Here is a 16766-nt window from a genome sequence, read left to right on the forward strand (position 1 = left end):
GAGCACGGGAGCCGAAGAAAAGGCAGACTTGAGCCATTTAAAGGCGTCTTCCGCTTGAGGAGGCCAAGACTTGGGATCGGCATTTTTTTTGGTTAAAGCCACAATAGGAGCCACAACGGTAGAAAAATGTGGAATAAATTGCCTGTAATAATTGGCGAACCCCAAAAAACGTTGGATGGCACGGAGTCCGGAGGGGCGTGGCCAATCTAAGACGGCAGAGAGTTTGTCTGGATCCATTTGTAGTCCCTGGGCAGAGACCAAGTATCCTAGGAAAGGAAGAGATTGGCATTCAAACAGACATTTCTCTATTTTGGCATAGAGTTGATTGTCACGAAGTCTCTGAAGAACCATACGGACATGCTGGCGGTGTTCTTCTAGATTGGCAGAAAAAATCAGGATATCGTCCAGATATACAACAACACAGGAGTATAGGAGATCACGAAAAATTTCATTAACAAAGTCTTGGAAGACGGCAGGGGCGTTGCACAGGCCAAAGGGCATGACCAGATACTCAAAGTGTCCATCTCTGGTGTTAAATGCCGTTTTCCATTCATCCCCCTCTCTGATGCGGATGAGATTATAAGCACCTCTTAAGTCCAGTTTGGTAAAAATGTGGGCACCTTGGAGGCGATCAAAGAGTTCAGAGATGAGGGGTAGGGGGTAGCGGTTCTTAACCGTGATTTTATTAAGACCGCGGTAGTCAATGCAAGGACGTAGAGAGCCATCTTTTTTGGACACAAAGAAAAATCCGGCTCCGGCAGGAGAGGAGGATTTACGGATAAAGCCCTTTTTTAAATTTTCCTGGACGTATTCAGACATGGCAAGAGTCTCTGGGACGGACAGAGGATAGATTCTGCCCCGGGGTGGAGTAGTGCCCGGGAGGAGGTCAATAGGACAATCATAAGGCCTGTGAGGAGGTAGAGTCTCAGCTTGTTTTTTGCAAAAAACGTCCGCAAAGTCCATATAGGCCTTAGGGAGACCGGTTACAGGAGGAACCACAGAGTCACGGCAAGGGTTACTGGGAACCGGTTTTAGGCAGTCCTTGGAACAAGAGGGCCCCCAACTCCTGATCTCCCCAGTGGACCAATCCAGGGTTGGGGAATGGAGTTGAAGCCAGGGAAGTCCAAGGAGAATTTCAGAAGTGCAATTGGGGAGGACCAAAAGTTCAATCCTCTCGTGATGAGATCCGATGCACATTAGAAGGGGCTCCGTGCGGAAACGTATGGTACAGTCCAATCTTTCATTGTTTACACAATTGATGTAGAGGGGTCTGGCGAGACTGGTCACCGGGATGTTGAACTTGTTGACGAGAGAGGCCAAAATAAAATTTCCTGCAGATCCGGAGTCCAAGAAGGCCACAGCAGAGAAGGAGAAGGCAGAGGCAGACATCCGCACAGGCACAGTAAGACGTGGAGAAGCAGAGTAGACATCAAGGACTGTCTCACCTTTGTGCGGAGTCAGCGTACGTCTTTCCAGGCGGGGAGGACGGATAGGACAATCCTTCAGGAAGTGTTCGGTACTAGCACAGTACAGGCAGAGATTCTCCATGCGGCGTCGTGTCCTCTCTTGAGGTGTCAGGCGAGACCGGTCGACCTGCATAGCCTCCACGGCGGGAGGCACAGGAACAGATTGCAGGGGACCAGAGGAGAGAGGAGCCGGGGAGAAGAAACGCCTCGTGCGAACAGAGTCCATATCCTGGCGGAGCTCCTGACGCCTTTCGGAAAAACGCATGTCAATGCGAGTGGCTAGGTGAATGAGTTCATGTAGATTAGCAGGGATTTCTCGTGCGGCCAGAACATCTTTAATGTTGCTGGATAGGCCTTTTTTAAAGGTCGCGCAGAGTGCCTCATTATTCCAGGATAATTCTGAAGCAAGAGTACGGAATTGTACGGCATACTCGCCAACGGAAGAATTACCCTGGACCAGGTTCAACAGGGCAGTCTCAGCAGAAGAGGCTCGGGCAGGTTCCTCAAAGACACTTCGAATTTCCGAGAAGAAGGAGTGTACAGAGGCAGTGACGGGGTCATTGCGGTCCCAGAGCGGTGTGGCCCAAGACAGGGCTTTTCCAGACAGAAGGCTGACTACGAAAGCCACCTTAGACCTTTCAGTGGGGAACTGGTCCGACATCATCTCCAAGTGCAATGAACATTGGGAAAGAAAGCCACGGCAAAACTTAGAGTCCCCATCAAATTTATCCGGCAAGGATAGTCGTAGTCCAGAAGTGGCCACTCGCTGCGGAGGAGGTGCAGGAGCTGGCGGAGGAGATGATTGCTGGAGCTGTGGTAGTAACTGTTGTAGCATAACAGTCAGTTGAGACAGCTGTTGGCCTTGTTGCGCTATCTGTTGTGACTGCTGGGCGACCACCGTGGTGAGGTCAGCGACAACTGGCAGAGGAACTTCAGCGGGATCCATGGCCGGATCTACAGTCACGATGCCGGCTGGCAGGTAGTGGATCCTCTGTGCCAGAGAGGGATTGGCGTGGACCGTGCTAGTGGATCGGTTCTAAGTCACTACTGGTTTTCACCAGAGCCCGCCGCAAAGCGGGATGGTCTTGCTGCGGCGGTAGTGACCAGGTCGTATCCACTAGCAACGGCTCTACCTCTCTGGCTGCTGAAGATAGGCGCGGTACAAGGGAGTAGACAGAAGCAAGGTCGGACGTAGCAGAAGGTCGGGGCAGGCAGCAAGGATCGTAGTCAGGGGCAACGGCAGGAGGTCTGGAACACAGGCTAGGAACACACTAGGAAACGCTTTCACTGGCACGATGGCAACAAGATCCGGCGAGGGAGTGAAGGGGAAGTGAGATGATATAGGGAAGTGCACAGGTGATAACACTAATTGGAACCACTGCGCCAATCAGCGGCGCAGTGGCCCTTTAAATCGCAAAGACCCGGCGCGCGCGCGCCCTAGGGAGCGGGGCCGCGCGCGCCGGGACAGGACAGACGGAGAGCGAGTCAGGTACGGGAGCCGGGGTGCGCATCGCGAGCGGGCGCTACCCGCATCGCGAATCGCATCCCGGCTGGAGGCGGTATCGCAGCGCCCCGGGTCAGTGGAACTGACCGGAGCGCTGCAGTGAGAAGAGTGTAGCGAGCGCTCCGGGGAGGAGCGGGGACCCGGAGCGCTCGGCGTAACAGTGTGTGTGTGCGCGTATATATATATATATATATATATATATATATATATATATATATATATATTTCTCCGCCGAAATCACTTTTAAACCCATTTCCACCTTTTTTTCCCTTCTCTTCCTCTTACTTTTTTTTCACGTTTTTTTACGTTTTTCTCCTTTTCGCCTCTTTTCTGGGCGTATTATTCTTCTTTTTCTTCTTTTTTTTCGTCTAATGCATACCCCATCAGTGCAGCAATGCTTATTCAATACCGCCAGCAGATGGAGACACTGGGGGATAATTTTCTAAGGATTTATACTGATTTTTCCTGTCTGAATTTGTCGCACAGAAAGTTGCAGGCCAAATATGTGTGACATTTCTGCGACTTTAGCTTCTAGAGCATTTTTACAACATTATACATAGGTGCTGAATACATAAAAAGCGACTGTTCAGCGACAGACAAGTCGCATCGGCTGAAAGTAGGCCAGAATGTCAGTCCATGTTGGAGCAGGTTTAGATACAGTCTAAAGTATAGATCTCAAAGTCTGTGCACAGAATTTAGCAAGGGCCTCGCACCTTCTGATGCATCAGGTAGGTGCACAATAGCATAGCCTAACCCTCTGTACTTTGGTCTATATTGATGCGGGACATAGACAGCCAGCTGATGACCAATCCATTAGTGCAATGGATGGCTGGAAGCATTTGTCTTTGCCTTTGCAATACCACAGAAGCAATGCATGGTCAATGTACAGCAATGACACACCTGTGTGAACAGCCAGGAGACCCCCCCCCCCCCCCCCCCCCATGTTATGTTACATAGTTACATAGTTAGTACGGTCGAAAAAAGACATATGTCCATCAAGTTCAACCAGGGAATTAAGGGGTAGGGGTGTGGCGCGATATTGGGGAAGGGATGAGATTTTATATTTCTTCATAAGCATTAATCTTATTTTGTCAATTAGGAACATTCAGCACCCACCCGCTATCAAGGCAGCTGCCTATCATGTCATGCCCTACCTGCACAGGTGTGCTGGCTACTCAAATGATCCAATTAAGGAGGCCATTTAGTCAGCAGCAGCAGAAGTCCTGTGCCTGGACACTCCAACAGCGGCCAGACACAAGCAGAAGCAGAAGCAGCAGAAGCAGCAGCAGCACCACCTTTTGTTTTTTGGCTGCAGCAGCAGCAAGGCCCACAGGGCTGGCTAGCTGGCTAGCCAGCAAGCAGGTAGCAATGAAAGTAGGAATCTTTCTTTTTAACCCTGTAAGGGGGTGGTGCACTGTACCCGAAGATACTGCCATATCGGGTCAATGCATAGGGCGACGGAAGCAAGCTTCGAAATCGGCCCCCGTTCTCAAAAATCCATTTAATATATGGTCCCCAGATAGGGGACGTATCAGATATTAAACTGATAAGAACAGATTTTTTTTTTTTTTTTTTTTTTATCTAAAGCCGAGGAACGTGCTTTCGATTCACCCAAAGTGCAAGAAAAAGTGCAAACGTGTTACACAAAAAAAAACGTGCACAAAGGATGCGGTCTATCGCAAGCCCTTCTCCGATAGGAGAGAGGCCCCCCAACAAACCTTACCCTTCGCCTCCGGACCAAAAGGTACCTGCGAGGTTCCAGGTTCGATGTCCCTTTTCGCCGAAGCTACTAGGGGACCACAAATGCTCCCGGCATCCCCCTTGGCGTCAGCCAAGGTATCTGCCCGCAGAGCCGATTACGGTAGGTACCCTGCCAAAGCAGGAGTACCCGGGGTGTTTGCAGGGAGGTGTGGAACCTAATGGCCACACACACCTCCCCTAGACCGCCAGGAGGGACACCCAGAAGGGCTACCGCATCCTGACAAATCCTGTGAACACACAACACGCAAAAAGTGACACAGTGAGACAAAAAAGAAATAAATAAGTGAATGTGTGCAGATATACTGCCCGGACATTCGGCCGGATCTATAAAAATTTCTCTGATCCTAGCCAGAAGGCCGGGAATCAAGAGGTGAGTGCCACAAGGTGAAGAGATTATGGTGCCCGTGCGTCAACTCAGTGAGTCTATTCTCCCAGTGAGTTTCGGCACCTCGGGGTCACCACTCCCCGAGGCACAAAAGTACCTCGGCTCTAGACCCTCTCAGCCTCATGGCGAGACCCGGAGGGAACAGGTCACATCGGGGCAGCCGTCGAGCTGATTCCTCAGAACCAGCCCCGGAAAGCCCTGGTACACCTGCATCCTCCATGCAGCACCCATCCCCACCAGCATGAAAACTGATAAGAACAGATACTACACTTGATCTTAGCCAAAAGGCCGAGAAGCGATAACCGTGAAAGGGGCGGGCCCAACAAGGTGCCCTTCATGGGCACTATCACTGCTTGCTGTCAGGGAGGCTGCCAGACAATTTTCCATGCACACTCTGGGCTGGGGGGCAGTCAACCACCAGTACACACAGCAGAACCTAAACCCATACCATTATTGCTAAGCAGCAAGACAGGGGCCCATTGCACTCCCACGGGGCCTTTTTAAATGCAATCCATAACCCGGATTTGCCAGGAACCCTTCTTACTCCTCCTACTTGCATGTGACACTGGGCTTAGGATCTGCATAGGAAACACACACACAAGCACACACCTACCTTTGTTGCCTGCAGATGCCTCCTTGGCTGTCCCCAAACGGTATCAAACCAACACCCACGGGAAGCTGTAAGCATAGAGGACATGCCTGCACCCCATTGGACTTACCTGTGTGGGTTAAACCCGGGTTATTTGACAACCTATGGCGGTGATGGTTCTGCTCAGGCAGAGCAGTGCTGATGCTCCTCATAAAGCTGTCGCTGCTGTGAAGGTTCTAGGTGACATCACAAATCCCTATGGTTACATACACAACAAAGCTGGGTTGTTGTTGTTTACACTCTGCAAGGCCTGTGGAAGTGAGTGACATCATAGCACTGTAGTTCTGAGGGTTCTAGATGGATGCAACAATCTCCTGTTGCTTCTATGAAGGCCATAATAGACGACATCACCAAACAGCTCCATAGTCACATACACAGCAAAGGAGAGATGTTGTTTACACCTAGTGATGTCAGTGGTATTGAGTGACATCACAGCACAGTGCTAAGGCTCCTGGGCCTGGACACAGCAGCGGCTGCAATATCTCAACGGAGAATACGTTTATATATATGTGTGTGTGTGCGCGTATATATATATATATATATATATATATATATATATATATATATATTTCTCCGCCGAAATCACTTTTAAACCCATTTCCACCTTTTTTTCACTTCTCTTCCTCTTACTTTTTTTTCAAGTTTTTTTACGTTTTTCTCCTTTTCGCCTCTTTTCTGGGCGTATTATTCTTCTTTTTCTTCTTTTTTTTCGTCTAATGCATACCCCATCAGTGCAGCAATGCTTATTCAATACCGCCAGCAGATGGAGACACTGGGGGATAATTTTCTAAGGATTTATACTGATTTTTCCTGTCTGAATTTGTCACACAGAAAGTTGCAGGCCAAATATGTGTGACATTTCTGCGACTTTAGCTTCTAGAGCATTTTTACAACATTATACATAGGTGCTGAATACATAAAAAGCGACTGTTCAGCGACAGACAAGTCGCATCGGCTGAAAGTAGGCCAGAATGTCAGTCCATGTTGGAGCAGGTTTAGATACAGTCTAAAGTATAGATCTCAAAGTCTGTGCACAGAATTTAGCAAGGGCCTCGCACCTTCTGATGCATCAGGTAGGTGCACAATAGCATAGCCTAACCCTCTGTACTTTGGTCTATATTGATGCGGGACATAGACAGCCAGCTGATGACCAATCCATTAGTGCAATGGATGGCTGGAAGCATTTGTCTTTGCCTTTGCAATACCACAGAAGCAATGCATGGTCAATGTACAGCAATGACACACCTGTGTGAACAGCCAGGAGACCCCCCCCCCCCCCCCATGTTATGTTACATAGTTACATAGTTAGTACGGTCGAAAAAAGACATATGTCCATCAAGTTCAACCAGGGAATTAAGGGGTAGGGGTGTGGCGCGATATTGGGGAAGGGATGAGATTTTATATTTCTTCATAAGCATTAATCTTATTTTGTCAATTAGGAACATTCAGCACCCACCCGCTATCAAGGCAGCTGCCTATCATGTCATGCCCTACCTGCACAGGTGTGCTGGCTACTCAAATGATCCAATTAAGGAGGCCATTTACTCAGCAGCAGCAGAAGTCCTGTGCCTGGACGCTCCAACAGCGGCCAGACACAAGCAGAAGCAGAAGCAGCAGAAGCAGCAGAAGCAGCAGCAGCACCACCTTTTGTTTTTTGGCTGCAGCAGCAGCAAGGCCCACAGGGCTGGCTAGCTGGCTAGCCAGCAAGCAGGTAGCAATGAAAGTAGGAATCTTTCTTTTTAACCCTGTAAGGGGGTGGTGCACTGTACCCGAAGATACTGCCATATCGGGTCAATGCATAGGGCGACGGAAGCAAGCTTCGAAATCGGCCCCCGTTCTCAAAAATCCATTTAATATATGGTCCCCAGATAGGGGACGTATCAGATATTAAACTGATAAGAACAGATACTACACTTGATCTTAGCCAAAAGGCCGAGAAGCGATAACCGTGAAAGGGACGGGCCCAACAAGGTGCCCTTCATGGGCACTATCACTGCTTGCTGTCAGGGAGGCTGCCAGACAATTTTCCATGCACACTCTGGGCTGGGGGGCAGTCAACCACCAGTACACACAGCAGAACCTAAACCCATACCATTATTGCTAAGCAGCAAGACAGGGGCCCATTGCACTCCCACGGGGCCTTTTTAAATGCAATCCATAACCCGGATTTGCCAGGAACCCTTCTTACTCCTCCTACTTGCATGTGACACTGGGCTTAGGATCTGCATAGGAAACACACACACAAGCACACACCTACCTTTGTTGCCTGCAGATGCCTCCTTGGCTGTCCCCAAACGGTATCAAACCAACACCCACGGGAAGCTGTAAGCATAGAGGACATGCCTGCACCCCATTGGACTTACCTGTGTGGGTTAAACCCGGGTTATTTGACAACCTATGGCGGTGATGGTTCTGCTCAGGCAGAGCAGTGCTGATGCTCCTCATAAAGCTGTCGCTGCTGTGAAGGTTCTAGGTGACATCACAAATCCCTATGGTTACATACACAACAAAGCTGGGTTGTTGTTGTTTACACTCTGCAAGGCCTGTGGAAGTGAGTGACATCATAGCACTGTAGTTCTGAGGGTTCTAGATGGATGCAACAATCTCCTGTTGCTTCTATGAAGGCCATAATAGACGACATCACCAAACAGCTCCATAGTCACATACACAGCAAAGGAGAGATGTTGTTTACACCTAGTGATGTCAGTGGTATTGAGTGACATCACAGCACAGTGCTAAGGCTCCTGGGCCTGGACACAGCAGCGGCTGCAATATCTCAACGGAGAATACGTTTATATATATGTGTGTGTGTGCGCGTATATATATATATATATATATATATATATATATATATATATATATTTCTCCGCCGAAATCACTTTTAAACCCATTTCCACCTTTTTTTCACTTCTCTTCCTCTTACTTTTTTTTCACGTTTTTTTACGTTTTTCTCCTTTTCGCCTCTTTTCTGGGCGTATTATTCTTCTTTTTCTTCTTTTTTTTCGTCTAATGCATACCCCATCAGTGCAGCAATGCTTATTCAATACCGCCAGCAGATGGAGACACTGGGGGATAATTTTCTAAGGATTTATACTGATTTTTCCTGTCTGAATTTGTCGCACAGAAAGTTGCAGGCCAAATATGTGTGACATTTCTGCGACTTTAGCTTCTAGAGCATTTTTACAACATTATACATAGGTGCTGAATACATAAAAAGCGACTGTTCAGCGACAGACAAGTCGCATCGGCTGAAAGTAGGCCAGAATGTCAGTCCATGTTGGAGCAGGTTTAGATACAGTCTAAAGTATAGATCTCAAAGTCTGTGCACAGAATTTAGCAAGGGCCTCGCACCTTCTGATGCATCAGGTAGGTGCACAATAGCATAGCCTAACCCTCTGTACTTTGGTCTATATTGATGCGGGACATAGACAGCCAGCTGATGACCAATCCATTAGTGCAATGGATGGCTGGAAGCATTTGTCTTTGCCTTTGCAATACCACAGAAGCAATGCATGGTCAATGTACAGCAATGACACACCTGTGTGAACAGCCAGGAGACCCCCCCCCCCCCCCCATGTTATGTTACATAGTTACATAGTTAGTACGGTCGAAAAAAGACATATGTCCATCAAGTTCAACCAGGGAATTAAGGGGTAGGGGTGTGGCGCGATATTGGGGAAGGGATGAGATTTTATATTTCTTCATAAGCATTAATCTTATTTTGTCAATTAGGAACATTCAGCACCCACCCGCTATCAAGGCAGCTGCCTATCATGTCATGCCCTACCTGCACAGGTGTGCTGGCTACTCAAATGATCCAATTAAGGAGGCCATTTAGTCAGCAGCAGCAGAAGTCCTGTGCCTGGACGCTCCAACAGCGGCCAGACACAAGCAGAAGCAGAAGCAGCAGAAGCAGCAGCAGCACCACCTTTTGTTTTTTGGCTGCAGCAGCAGCAAGGCCCACAGGGCTGGCTAGCTGGCTAGCCAGCAAGCAGGTAGCAATGAAAGTAGGAATCTTTCTTTTTAACCCTGTAAGGGGGTGGTGCACTGTACCCGAAGATACTGCCATATCGGGTCAATGCATAGGGCGACGGAAGCAAGCTTCGAAATCGGCCCCCGTTCTCAAAAATCCATTTAATATATGGTCCCCAGATAGGGGACGTATCAGATATTAAACTGATAAGAACAGATACTACACTTGATCTTAGCCAAAAGGCCGAGAAGCGATAACCGTGAAAGGGGCGGGCCCAACAAGGTGCCCTTCATGGGCACTATCACTGCTTGCTGTCAGGGAGGCTGCCAGACAATTTTCCATGCACACTCTGGGCTGGGGGGCAGTCAACCACCAGTACACACAGCAGAACCTAAACCCATACCATTATTGCTAAGCAGCAAGACAGGGGCCCATTGCACTCCCACGGGGCCTTTTTAAATGCAATCCATAACCCGGATTTGCCAGGAACCCTTCTTACTCCTCCTACTTGCATGTGACACTGGGCTTAGGATCTGCATAGGAAACACACACACAAGCACACACCTACCTTTGTTGCCTGCAGATGCCTCCTTGGCTGTCCCCAAACGGTATCAAACCAACACCCACGGAAAGCTGTAAGCATAGAGGACATGCCTGCACCCCATTGGACTTACCTGTGTGGGTTAAACCCGGGTTATTTGACAACCTATGGCGGTGATGGTTCTGCTCAGGCAGAGCAGTGCTGATGCTCCTCATAAAGCTGTCGCTGCTGTGAAGGTTCTAGGTGACATCACAAATCCCTATGGTTACATACACAACAAAGCTGGGTTGTTGTTGTTTACACTCTGCAAGGCCTGTGGAAGTGAGTGACATCATAGCACTGTAGTTCTGAGGGTTCTAGATGGATGCAACAATCTCCTGTTGCTTCTATGAAGGCCATAATAGACGACATCACCAAACAGCTCCATAGTCACATACACAGCAAAGGAGAGATGTTGTTTACACCTAGTGATGTCAGTGGTATTGAGTGACATCACAGCACAGTGCTAAGGCTCCTGGGCCTGGACACAGCAGCGGCTGCAATATCTCAACGGAGAATACGTTTATATATATGTGTGTGTGTGCGCGTATATATATATATATATATATATATATATATATATATATATATATTTCTCCGCCGAAATCACTTTTAAACCCATTTCCACCTTTTTTTCCCTTCTCTTCCTCTTACTTTTTTTTCACGTTTTTTTACGTTTTTCTCCTTTTCGCCTCTTTTCTGGGCGTATTATTCTTCTTTTTCTTCTTTTTTTTCGTCTAATGCATACCCCATCAGTGCAGCAATGCTTATTCAATACCGCCAGCAGATGGAGACACTGGGGGATAATTTTCTAAGGATTTATACTGATTTTTCCTGTCTGAATTTGTCGCACAGAAAGTTGCAGGCCAAATATGTGTGACATTTCTGCGACTTTAGCTTCTAGAGCATTTTTACAACATTATACATAGGTGCTGAATACATAAAAAGCGACTGTTCAGCGACAGACAAGTCGCATCGGCTGAAAGTAGGCCAGAATGTCAGTCCATGTTGGAGCAGGTTTAGATACAGTCTAAAGTATAGATCTCAAAGTCTGTGCACAGAATTTAGCAAGGGCCTCGCACCTTCTGATGCATCAGGTAGGTGCACAATAGCATAGCCTAACCCTCTGTACTTTGGTCTATATTGATGCGGGACATAGACAGCCAGCTGATGACCAATCCATTAGTGCAATGGATGGCTGGAAGCATTTGTCTTTGCCTTTGCAATACCACAGAAGCAATGCATGGTCAATGTACAGCAATGACACACCTGTGTGAACAGCCAGGAGACCCCCCCCCCCATGTTATGTTACATAGTTACATAGTTAGTACGGTCGAAAAAAGACATATGTCCATCAAGTTCAACCAGGGAATTAAGGGGTAGGGGTGTGGCGCGATATTGGGGAAGGGATGAGATTTTATATTTCTTCATAAGCATTAATCTTATTTTGTCAATTAGGAACATTCAGCACCCACCCGCTATCAAGGCAGCTGCCTATCATGTCATGCCCTACCTGCACAGGTGTGCTGGCTACTCAAATGATCCAATTAAGGAGGCCATTTAGTCAGCAGCAGCAGAAGTCCTGTGCCTGGACGCTCCAACAGCGGCCAGACACAAGCAGAAGCAGAAGCAGCAGAAGCAGCAGCAGCACCACCTTTTGTTTTTTGGCTGCAGCAGCAGCAAGGCCCACAGGGCTGGCTAGCTGGCTAGCCAGCAAGCAGGTAGCAATGAAAGTAGGAATCTTTCTTTTTAACCCTGTAAGGGGGTGGTGCACTGTACCCGAAGATACTGCCATATCGGGTCAATGCATAGGGCGACGGAAGCAAGCTTCGAAATCGGCCCCCGTTCTCAAAAATCCATTTAATATATGGTCCCCAGATAGGGGACGTATCAGATATTAAACTGATAAGAACAGATTTTTTACATTTTTATTGAAAAAACTCAAAAACTTAAATACATCACAAGAAAATTTTTACAATACTTCAAATACTGTTTTCCATAAATGTAAATTCCACATAGCTAATGCTTTTTTCTGCCCATATCTCTTTTTATCAATTAAATAGTACAAGTAAACTTCACTGTATATCATCTTCAAACATTCTTTTTCACAAATAAAATCTCTTTTGAAGACAAGGATATTACGAACTTTCCATAATACATTTTTTGTACAGTTGATAAAAATCCACAAAATTCTCTCTTTTTCTTTCGTAACTCCATCACTTTTGCCATATAAAACAACTTCATGATTTAAAACTTTTAGACCTGTTAGGAATTTCAATAAAGAACCAATTAGTCTAAAAACCTTTTGTGCAAAATAACAATTCCAGAAAAGGTGCAAAACAGTTTCATCTATATTGCAATTTTCCCGGGGACAGACACATACAGCATTTAGACCTCTTCTATATTGGAAAAATCTTACCGGAAGACACTCATGGATAATCATCCATGCTAAATCCTTGTGCTCATTAAAAAGATATGGCTCGTTTACCTTTTTCCATATTTGTACACACCTATTATAAGAAAAATTAGAGACCATACATATTTCTTCTTGCAAATTTAACTGTACTTCTATCTTGCGAGCATCCCTCAAGGTTAACAAGTCAAAGTCTTTAAGGTTATACATACGTATAATTTTTTCTAAGATGGCATAATGTTTAGGCGGAGTTAAAAGTACAGGAGAAGATAATGATAAAAACACCCATTTTCTTCTTCTAAAAATATGTCCCGCAGAGTACTTTAAAAAACAGGACCATACACTTTTCATAAAAAGTCCCCTAAAACACCAACTAAAAAACCTTAAGTATAAAAATTTTCTAATACAGGGAACCTGTTTTCCTCCATTTTTTTGTGACTTATACATAATATCTCTTTTTAATTTTTCTGCTTTAGAACTCCATAGAAACTCAAAGAGAATCCTCTGAAGTTGCCTAGACATAAGTTCATTAGGAGGATAAATCATATTTAAATAGAGCATAATGGGTATTAGCATAGCCTTAATCACCAAAATTTTACCTTCTAAAGATAATTTCCTAAGGGACCAAAAGTCTACTTTCTTCTTTACCTTTTCTTTTACCATTAGCCAACTTTCCTCACCATTGTTATTTTTATCAAAGATGACTCCAAGGATTTTTATTTTTTCTGACTGTAATTTTAGGTTTGGTATTTGCACGTTTTCCCATTTACCTATATAAAAACAGTCACATTTAGATAAATTAAGTTTAAAAGCAGAAGCTTTACAAAAGAAATCAGTAACATCAACAACTCTTTGTAAAGAGAAGGAACTTTCACAAAAAACATTAATATCATCCATATAGCCACACACTTTAAGGGTGGCATTATTACCTCCAGGAACTGGCACTCCTTTTATTATTTTATCATTCCTTATTAAGTTTAACAGAGGTTCTATTGCACATATAAACAGTATAGGAGACAAAGGGCAGCCTTGCTTTACCCCTGATGATAAATTAATAAAATCTGTAAGGAAACCATTTATTAAAATCCTGCTAAAAGAACCTTTATATAAGAGAGCAATTTGCTTAATAAGTATGTTAGGAAAACCCATGCGTTGTAAAACCATCCATAAAAAACAATGTGATACTCTATCGAACGCTTTATGAAAATCTAGAGATAGAATGGCTATATTTTGATTCCGCTCTTGCTGATACCATATGACGTCCCTAATAGCATTTAAAGGTTCAGCTACACTCCTTCCTGGGACACCACATACCTGATCCACATGGATGACCTTGTGCAAAAATGGCTTCATTCTGTTAACAAAAATTTTTGACATAATCTTATAATCAACATTAAGAAGCGTAATTGGTCTCCAATTTTCTAAGCTGTTCCTATCCCCCTTTTTGGGGATCAGAGACACTATACCACTCCTCCAAGATAAAGGTAGAACATCAGAATTAAAAGCCTCCTTAAAAATATTAAGCAAATCATCTTTAAAAATTTCCCAAAAGGTTTTATAAAACTCTACAGGAAGTCCATCAGAACCTGGTGTTTTACCTGTGGATAAACTTTTAGCAGCAATTTCTAATTCTTGGCATCTTACTTCTGTGCAAAGTGCATCTTGGTCCTCCTTACTTAAACCACAATCTAAAGTGCTTAGGAGAAAATTAGCAGCAGATATATCAATGGGTTTCTCATTAAACAGATCTTGATAAAAGGATTTAGCTTTGGATAACATTCCTACATTAGTAGTTTCATCCTCAATGTTAATCATTAACTTTTTTGTTTCCATTACCTTTTTAAAAAAGAATCTTGTACACTTTTCATCCTTCTCTTTACATTCAACTTTGGAGTTAAAAATTATTTCTTTCCCTTTGTTAGTTATAGCCTTCTGAATATCACTTTTAACACTTAAAATCAGATCGTCTACATATACACCCAGCTCTTTGAGTTGATAATAGGTTTGTAGTTTTGTGTTAAGATCTCTATACCATTTCAATTTCTCTTTTGTTTTTTTAACACCCATCTTAATAAAATACTCTTTAAATTTTACCTTGCAGAATTCCCACCATGCTAAAAGAGAATTAAAATTAGTCCTTGAGTTCTGCAATTTTTTAAAAAGATAGATAAAATTACATTTAATTTCTTCATCTTCAAGCAAAGAGACATTCAGACGCCAGACTCCTTTGGCTCTGCAAACCCCATCAAACTTACATGTAGCAGATAAAATCTTATGATCTGAAAAAAAGGTAGAAGTCAATTGCATATTCCCATAAAATGCAAATCCAGAAGCAAAAATATAATCAATCCTTGACATATAAAGGCTATTCCCCCAGGTATACCCAGGGTCATTAGGGAAAGAGGTTCTCCACAAATCTTTTAAATTAAAATCAACTATAAAATCCTTTAGTTGTTTTTCAGTCTTATCTTTCCTTTGTTCAGATCCTCCAGCCCGCTCCTCTCCTGCCATTATACAATTAAAATCACCAGCGATGATAAGCGGGGATGAACCCGGTAAATAAAACTGAATTTTCTCTAATAAATCAGATCTTTCATCCTTATCTGGAGAGGCATATACATTTAAAAGTCTCATATTCATGTCATTATAAATAATATGAACGAGCAGGGCTCTACCGGGTACAATGTCTGTGAAGGAGGTAACTTTATACTCACTGCTCTTGAACAGTATGCCAACACCAGTCACTTTCCTCTCATTATCCCCTGACCACACAGACGGGCCAAGAGTCCATTCAGATCTCAAAGATGAATAATTGATATCATAATCAATGGCACATTCCTGTAAAAATAAAATGTCTGTAGGCAAAGAAGACAAGAAAGAAAATAAAGCAGCCCTCCTCTCTGGGCTCTTCAAACTCCTCACATTGAAGGAGGAGATATTAACACTTGGTAGCTCCTGGGTCATTCATTATCCTCAGACAAAGAACCCCAATCTGTAGGTGGTGACACAAATTCCTCAATATTAACAGGGTCGGATGCTGTTATAACCTTTTGGCAGACAATCTCCACGTTCCCCTCGTCCGCACTAACTCGACCACTCCTTTTGATGTTAAGGCCCTTTTCCTCTTTCCGGTCTCTGCTTTTCCTCTTTCGCCGTTCTTCTACATCCATCTCCTCTGTATCCCTTCTGGGCGGTCCAGGACCCTCAACTTCCATGAGAGGAGAACCCCTCACTTCTGTCTCAGGTCCCACGACCTTCCCCGGGGACACAATGCTTTTGGAGACATGAGCCACAGCAGGTATCACAGGAATTCCGGTAGCAGAAGACTCAGGCATCACTTTCAGGGTGTGGGTCTTAGGCACAGGCACAGCATCCATGGAGCTCTTCCTCATCGAGGGACCAGCCGACGTAGCCACAATATTGGCCCAGGAGCGTTGAGGACAATCCTTAAAAGCGTGTCCTTTCTGCTTACACACATTACACAGAATCTCATTTTGACAGTCCAAAGTGGTGTGGTCTTTTTGGCCACATCTTTTGCAAATAACCACTTCCTCTTTGCAAGATTCTTGTGTATGACCATATTCATGGCATTTCCTGCAATAATACGGCATCCCAGGGTAGAATAAATAGCCACGTTTACGCCCAATTAAAAAATTTGCAGGTGGGCGACACAGACCTCCAATTCCTCTCACATCTTCTCTGAACTTAACAGCAAACTTATGCTTTCCAGTCCAAAAGTCCATTGCATTCATTATTTTATGAGAGTATTTGACTTCCGCACAATATTGGTTTAAAAATAAGACAATGTCTCTTATATCCACGTATGGATCGTGCATAGTAACCACCAGTGGAACATCGCCATTAGAATATAGAGCAATGAAAACAAGTCCTTTCATATCCTCCTCATTGGCAAGCTCCCGAACTTTCTCAAACATATGGTCACATGCAGATGCGGAAGTCAAGGTAAGAATGAAAAGTCCTTTACCTGGGTCTTTTAGGCAAAACACATCTTCTCTCTGAATGTGCAATAAATCC

At 44.8% G+C, this 16766-nt stretch overlaps 4 non-coding genes and 1 pseudogene across 4 annotated transcripts; all 5 read right to left on the reverse strand.

Moving 5' to 3' along the window:
- Positions 1-4374: 4374 nt before the first annotated feature.
- On the reverse strand, positions 4375-4562 carry LOC130328234 (U2 spliceosomal RNA). The gene has a single exon (XR_008872284.1). It is a non-coding gene; the product is annotated as a U2 spliceosomal RNA (small nuclear RNA).
- Positions 4563-5256: 694 nt separating this feature from the next.
- LOC130328243 (U2 spliceosomal RNA) lies at positions 5257-5416 on the reverse strand (annotated as a pseudogene).
- Positions 5417-7518: 2102 nt separating this feature from the next.
- Positions 7519-7709, reverse strand: LOC130328292 (U2 spliceosomal RNA). The gene has a single exon (XR_008872322.1). It is a non-coding gene; the product is annotated as a U2 spliceosomal RNA (small nuclear RNA).
- A 2093-nt stretch (positions 7710-9802) lies between these two features.
- Positions 9803-9993, reverse strand: LOC130328293 (U2 spliceosomal RNA). Its single transcript, XR_008872323.1, has one exon. It is a non-coding gene; the product is annotated as a U2 spliceosomal RNA (small nuclear RNA).
- Positions 9994-12081: 2088 nt separating this feature from the next.
- Positions 12082-12273, reverse strand: LOC130328219 (U2 spliceosomal RNA). The gene has a single exon (XR_008872277.1). It is a non-coding gene; the product is annotated as a U2 spliceosomal RNA (small nuclear RNA).
- Positions 12274-16766: the final 4493 nt, after the last annotated feature.

The sequence above is a fragment of the Hyla sarda genome, unplaced genomic scaffold (genome assembly GCF_029499605.1).
Source record: "Hyla sarda isolate aHylSar1 unplaced genomic scaffold, aHylSar1.hap1 scaffold_305, whole genome shotgun sequence".
Taxonomy (NCBI): domain Eukaryota; kingdom Metazoa; phylum Chordata; class Amphibia; order Anura; family Hylidae; genus Hyla; species Hyla sarda.